Source organism: Bombus huntii, chromosome 6 (genome assembly GCF_024542735.1).
Source record: "Bombus huntii isolate Logan2020A chromosome 6, iyBomHunt1.1, whole genome shotgun sequence".
Lineage (NCBI taxonomy): Eukaryota > Metazoa > Arthropoda > Insecta > Hymenoptera > Apidae > Bombus > Bombus huntii.
In genome coordinates this window covers 16,185,133-16,192,918 of record NC_066243.1, presented here as the reverse complement: position 1 = coordinate 16,192,918, position 7,786 = coordinate 16,185,133, and positions in this window count along the sequence as shown.

Sequence of the window (7,786 nt, the reverse complement as noted above, 5' to 3'; positions counted from 1 at the left end):
TTTGAAACGTCCATCGAATCCACGACGACGTAGGAATATATCGTAACGAGGTAAAGAAGCAAGAATAACGAACGCTTCGATCGTTTCAGGAGTTGTATTAAAAACGTAACGATCTCGAATGCGTTTCCCGTATCCTCTGTCAAGCGCGAGAACCGAGAATATCCTGAAATTTTTATTGAGAAAGTCGTTACGCTAACGATCACGGAATTTCCATGAAATTGCTTATTAAATCGCAAACTTTTTCATGATGATTTAACGTTGCCGAGGCCATTTGTCTCTGTGGATTGTATCGCCTCCCCCGCTCTTAATAAAGCAACCCCGTTAGGCTTTACGGTTAGTCGGAAATTTTCCCTACGATTTTCATCCTCGAGAAATACATCTTCTATTTCGTTCAATTTTCTCTACCTCCTGATAGATTCGGCAAATTTATAAGTTTGTTTTCGTTTAACGTCCATAAATATTCGGCTTGGAATTTCGCGGCAACGTTGCCACCGCAGTTTCGGACGCGTAATTGTAAAGCCATTTACGGATGGTATCGTCGAAACGAATATTTTATAAGAGAAAGTTTACTGGAAAATCGCACGATCGATCCTGAATGAAAATGGCAAAGCGTGCGCCCTGGTCGACGAACGTACAGCCGTCGCGCGCCAAGACACGCCAGCTACCGTAATAGTAATAGCCAAAATATTCGCCGATTTATTCGTCGTATGCGTGCATGTGAACAGGATTTCGTGGCATGTCGGCTGGCAACATGTGGTTCGACAAACGCAATCTGCCACTGACATTTCCAATTGAACCCGTCAAGGACTGTTCTGACGGCGAAACTGAACAAATTAATCTTCCGATACAACAACTAGCTTTGTTCTGCGAATCTTCCAAAAAAAAAAAAAAAAAAAAAAAAAAAAAAGAACAGCAACGTTATTTATCTTAGGATACACGGACGTGTTTAAATCAGTGGTATTAGAGCACGAGGCAAGGAGCACAGGCCGCAAAAAGTGGAAAAGGGTTCTTATAGTCGTAGCTTTCCAGCTTCGACTAAGCCGATATGTATTCATTATAATAAGAAATGGAAGGCGGCGAGTGAAAAGTTTGAACGCGCCCTGGCTTATCAACTTCCTCTGAATTTTCTATTATTTAAGAGAACTCTCGTTCCATCTTGCACGCTCGCTCCCTCCAACTTGTCTCTCTTCGTTCTAGCCGCCTCCCTTCGTTTTGGCCGTTCGTGGCACTTCCTTCCAAACAGGCCGCGAAGGTACCGAGCAACTTAACTTAACTTTCTTCTTTCGATGCGGTGCAAAAGCTAAGATGCGCGGCATTTGAAGTTCCCGGAATAGCCATTAGCATATTTATTTGTCATTCAACGCAGCCTTAAACGCGTTTCACCCGTAAAACTGGCAACTTTCTTTCAGCTTGTACCATCGAGGATAGTGAACAATAAAGTACACCTGGCTGCTTGATATAGTTTACCTTCAAAAGTATACCAAGATGGCAAAGAAAAAGAGGAAATAATCGCAGAATCGAAGGATCAAACGTAAACCAAGGGGTGCGAGACTTGACGTAAAAGTTACTACACGGAAATGCGTACACATTTGCATATACCATTTTTAAGGTAAACCATTCTTTCGTGACCGTGTTATTTCATAACGCAATCTTTAGCGCGTGCCGCGAGCTAATGACATAATCACGCAATGAAGAAATGTTGCTATTTTCAGTTGCACCTTTTGGCGACAGGATACAAACAACGATTACGTCGTATGGTATTAATGGTCCATAATACAGACAGTGTAGATGACGCGTAAAAGTATTTCACCATAACAGGCCATAAACAAAGATATGACCAATCGGGTTTGCGAACGATTCGTGCCGAGAAAATCTTATCGGGTTAGACGTCGTTTCAAAGTATCGAAAAAATAAGTAACAAGAATGTTGCGAATAGAATAAAACCTTTAGAGGAAGGTCCATTTTTGAAACTAACGAAAAATGCACGGAAAGATAAAGGAATCCTTTATCTTTGGAATCCTTAATGTAAATTATAAATTAAACGATACTTAAAAAGATGATTCGATCAAAACAAATTTCTTCAATCGAGGCTCTATGCTTTAGGTCCTTTTAGGATCATAAGCTATGGCTCACAAATACTATACTGTCACGTCTTATGCTATATATATATATTCAATTAAAAACTGGCGCCACTCGAAACTATAGCCATCGTACGGACACCTACGCAAACTGGGTTGCCTGACTGCAGACTTTTCAAAACTAAAGCAGTCGGTAAACGGTGTTACGATACTCTTCAATTTCTGTATAATTATTGACAAAGTATAGACGTTATCTAATTAATCAACTACAATCGCTAACTAAGTACGGGATAGGCGTGACATTATACCACTGATCCTAAACAATTCGACTCAATCGTCCAAAGCGATAAAAATGAAGCTGGCATCTTACGGGATGTCGCGTCGCATGTTCTGTAATACCGACGAATATTCGAAGGTTTTTTCGTCGGGTCACAGGCGAGCATGCTCAAATACAGGATAGACTTTCTCGTCGATGCTTTGTGCGCCATATTCTGAAATACCGATCGTGTAAAAAAATTAGAGATTTTGCCGCTGACTACCATAGAGATATAAAGATAGAATACGCGAGCAAAGTGAAAAAACGGAATAGAAATAGAAAGAGAACGTTGCACAGAGACGCCCTTGTGCCTTTGCTTATGAGACATATGTAAATATAACAGCAATCAACGAGCGACGTCAATGTGTATGCTTGATTAGACAGGGACATATTCCAAGTTCCATTGATTCATTCTTGAATCTTTGATGTGATACTCATAATTTCAAGTACCATTTACGTAATAACTGTGTTAATAGATCTACGACAAACTTATTTATTGCATTAGTACATATAATAGAAAAAATGTGACATTAGACATAAAAAGCGAATAAATTATGGAAATAAGCCACAGTCTTTTAATTTCAATTTGGATTTGAAAGCTATCAAAAATGGAAAATTTATTTTGAATATCAAGACGAAAAAAGAATTGATTAAAATCATGATTTCTTTATCGAACTATTTAGTAATACATTTACACTATCATTTCGTAGGATGAATATAACTGTTGCTCTTTGCATTAAAGATTGACGTCAATTCTATCATTTTCGTTTTTTTTCATTTCAACGACTGTATATGTACAGTTGCAATTATTCTCAACCATGGCCTTGCTTGTATAATTCCTATTTCGTTATATAATTTTTGAATAAATTGCCGAAAGTCGAATTTACGTCGAATTACACTCGTACAACGTTTTCTATACAAAATTCTTGAAAATAAACGATGCTCGCGAATGAACGTTAATCTGTGCACAGCAAGTTCAAACATTTTGTAAAGTCATTTCGTGATTAATTGATCGAAAATACTATGGACAAAAAAATGATAACTATAATAACGAACGCTCACTGTTGATATTCTAAAATAATGAAAATCTTCACGATATATATTTCAACTAAATTATTACTCCATAAAATATTATTAACTTGATTATCGTTACTTTGCATATAAGTAGTAAATTTGTATATCATATGTTTCAAACTTATTTACATATCATCTCTGATTTTTCTTGAAATGTATATGCCCATATGAAATGACGAAATAAAGTCATATATAAACCATGACAGTCTTAAGTAATACAGCAATAAATTACAAATGTTCGTCAGTATCGCTAGTTAGAAAGCTAGCGATGGGGACCATCGGATTTGTTCATGACGTTTTTGGTCAGGAAAGTGAGAGCAGTATGCAATCGAATTTAATTGATTTATTTCTTTAGTGTGGTGAATGTTTGTTTGTTAGGTTATGTCCTTTGTGAGATCTGTTGGCTGTTTCCTTGTTGATCTTCTTTTTATGATGCGCCGACCGTTTCCGTTGCCAGTCGGTTCGGGTGCGTTGCTATTCTTTCTCTGTACCTTCTTGCACATCTGTTAATCTCCACCTTGACCGTTGGTATTCCCAGGTCTTTCCGAATGTCCTTGTTTCTAACGTACCATGGCGCGTTTGCTATTGTTCTGAGTATTTTAGATTGCATTACCTCTATTTTGGTTATATGGCCCCATAGTCCAAATTCGTTTTATGACCATTTTATATATTAAACGGAGGTTGGTGGATTAGGAAGGGTCTTAGCCGCCCGCGATAGAAAGTTGCTATTAGGAAGTATCGTACGTGGGAAAACCTAACATTCCCTTGTCAAGCCGTGGTAGACAATAGTCTTCAGAAAGTGATTTAGAAAAAGATATTTGTTCGGTCTGAAGGACCTTAGCAAGCAAATTACTGGGATTTATGACGGGTACTTAAGGCTATTGAGGATACGTCATAAGGATGAGCGGACATCTGATGTCCGGCTGGCCCGCGGTATATGGCCTGGTCTAGGTAGACGGTCGCCCGACGTAACAACGGCGATTTGCCCAACGTGACGAGAGACCGACACGTATGTCGGCTAACGGATAAATTACAACCGTTGCTATTGTACTACAAATACTAAAAGCAAGCACAGTGATAAAGTAGTAACGAATGACTTTCCATGCTCTGGGTGAGCCAGAGGATGGAAAGCCATTAGTAGTTGCCCTCTTCAATGGCAGTTTGCCGGGCCTCTTCGGCTCATAGCCTCTTGTTCGGGCGCGATACCCGCTGAAACTTACATTCTAGGCTCGAAACTTTCTAAATCGCAAACCAAAAAATAACTTACAAAGGTGAAATAAAAATATAAATCGCGAAAGCTGATCCAAGCGCACGTGGACTGACCAACGATCGCAACAGTGGTCGTTGCCCATTCGCATATGCGTGCTCGAGCGATACATAAACGTGCGTATCGAGACCCACTCGCGACCACGACCGCGCAATTCAAAATACCGATAGGCAAAACCATAAACGAGTGGCATTCCCCACTAGTTCTAGGTTTACTGTCGATTTTTCAAATTAGATTCCCTGAAACAGGTTGGTCACGCGAAAACGCGCCTACCCGACCAGAAACTGTGCCAACCTGCCCGGGCCTACCTACTTATTATACGCAACAGACACGCCAGAAAGTATGCTATCTATCCTACCTAGCCCTATATTTAAAAATGGCAATACAGGAACACCAACACATTCACTCCACGATTCTCTCGCATACCACCCGGGCGCAAGGACCTACGCTAGAGAGGACGTCCCGAGACGCCTCCGACACCCGAGTTCAGCACGCTACTTGCACACTCTAATTTACGTACCATTTACCTGAAATCGACTTACGAGGGCTAGCGACCATTGCGTACAACACAATAAAACTAATCCTCGATTTTAACTGCAAATATTCGTAATTCAAAGAGTGTATCTATTTTTCAGGAAAATTACAGATGGTACGAAATTTAGTACCATTTATTATAATTTAACAATAAAATTACTAATACCGATATCTACGATTCGCCGTATTTCATAGGAAATCTGTTTTCGCCGGTTGTGATCAAAATGATTTATATTTTTTACTGCTTAAATTTATAGCAAATGAAATAAGCACTAAAACGACGCAATTCCACAGCCTACCCAAACACACTATGTAGAAAGTACGTCGCGCACGATACACTAACGCATCGTCAGTCGCTTAGAAATTGTTATGAAATCAATAGTCATCGTACTCATTGCCTTTTCCTCGCTCAAGTAGCACCTGGGCACGTGAGTGAGGTCCTGGCAATAAACACGGAAATGGTTAAACCTGAAAATCCTAACTAAAAAAAAGAATTAACTCGTCTATTTTGCATTTAACGGGCTAATCTTTCTTCATTTTCTATTCTCGAGTTTTATCTCAATTACTATCACTGTATGCTCTACATTATTAATTTAATAAATTACCAAAATACCAATATTGAATTTACTTATAGAGAAGAGCACGAATAAGATGAACGCGATATGATAATTCAATCAAATAACTGACTTTTGTGAATTATTGAAATTCCATTACAAAAAGGACAAATTGACAATGAATAAGAAATTGATTTAATAATTGACTCAAAGTTAAATATTAATGCAAACAACCTCAGGCAATTTCTTCGTCAAAGCACATTTTCGAAAACACGAAAGCAATGTACAAAACTTTTTGCTTTGATTCCAAAATTTGCCTGTCGCGAAATTTTTTCTTGCACATAAAATTCAATACATTTCTGTACGGCAGGTTTGAACTTTAATATCTCTATATGTATATTTTAAATTATTCAAAATACTCTAATTCAAAAATGAAAGGCAAATAATTAAATCCTTTGAAATAGTGGCATCAAAGAAAAGAATGTGAGATAAAAAATGACTTACTATTATTAAATATGCAATAATTGCAATTTTTAATGCAACAAAGTCGGGGAGTATACGATTTCGTCACTACGAAATATTTAATCGAATCATTCCAATTCTCCGTAAATATATATTTTTAGTATATTTCGATTTTGAAAGTAATTATAGTGAACATATCTTCGATCAAATTAATGGTTAATATAACATCGTTTGTATCAGGTGGCATCATTATTAATATTACTAATATAAAATTTATTAGTATCGTGTAATTAAAAAAACAAAAGCGATGTGCAAGAAAACTTATCCTGAACTAATAAATAATACATAGGAAAGGGAGACGTTGCTACTCACGCGTATAATAAATACCTGCGATCACTGCGCTCGCGAAAAATTCTACGTAATACAACCAGTCACCCGTGTCGATTCGGACCTTTCGTCCTACGACATGACTGAATAACCAGAGGAACAAAAATGCATACGACTCACTATAAGATGCCAGGAACGTAGTCATTCACTGAATAATCGTAATCACTAATCAGTAGTCATTCACTAATAATCAGTAATCGTGAAGACTGTCATCAAGGAGGAATCATGCAATCCCATGGAAGAAAACTGTAACGAGACATGGAATATTATAATTCGCTCTTAAGAGTAATATTGATTATTTGGAAAATTTGATCTAGTGGAAGATTAATCTCTATTGATTTCTATTGAAATTTTAATGACAATATTCGATTCAAAAATGACAAATTTAAATACAACGAATAGGATTAAATGAAGTATAGATTACAAAATTACTTACATTTACATTTACATTACACTTACAAGGTCGTTTTCAGGAAACAGGAGCAAGACGAAGAAGTGATAAACTTTTAACAATATATAAATTATTATTATATATGAATAATATATATGTGTGATTAATTTATTCTGAAAGCTATGTGATGATTAACCAAACAATTTGAGATAATTAAATATAAATAATAAAATCTAAATGAAAGTGTTGATATAGACGAGATGTCGCGCGAGTTTTCGCTCCATAAATTTTAACAGTTGAATGTCACCCCGCGCCACGCATCTCCTTTAATTAACAGTGGTGAGGACTTCACAATCTTCTACGCCAATGAGAATGCTCGATTAAACTTTACAATATTTTCCACCAATAGGGACGCCCGATTTGACTTTACAATATTCTGGGCCAATAGAAACGCTCGTTTTTCCCATATAGGCGCGCGCTAATTTAACCTGGTCAAATAAGCATCATATAACCAATAATTAGTCAGTAATCAAATAGTTGTAACGTGATCATAATTAAATTGACGAGTAGAAAACATATTTAAAATAATGTTCATTAACAATTAAATTATGTTCGTAATGGAAAATGTTCTGTGCCTCACCAATGATAGTATGTACATATGCATTTGTACTCACTTTTATACAAACTGAATGAATAAATTATTGATTATATAAAATGGTCATT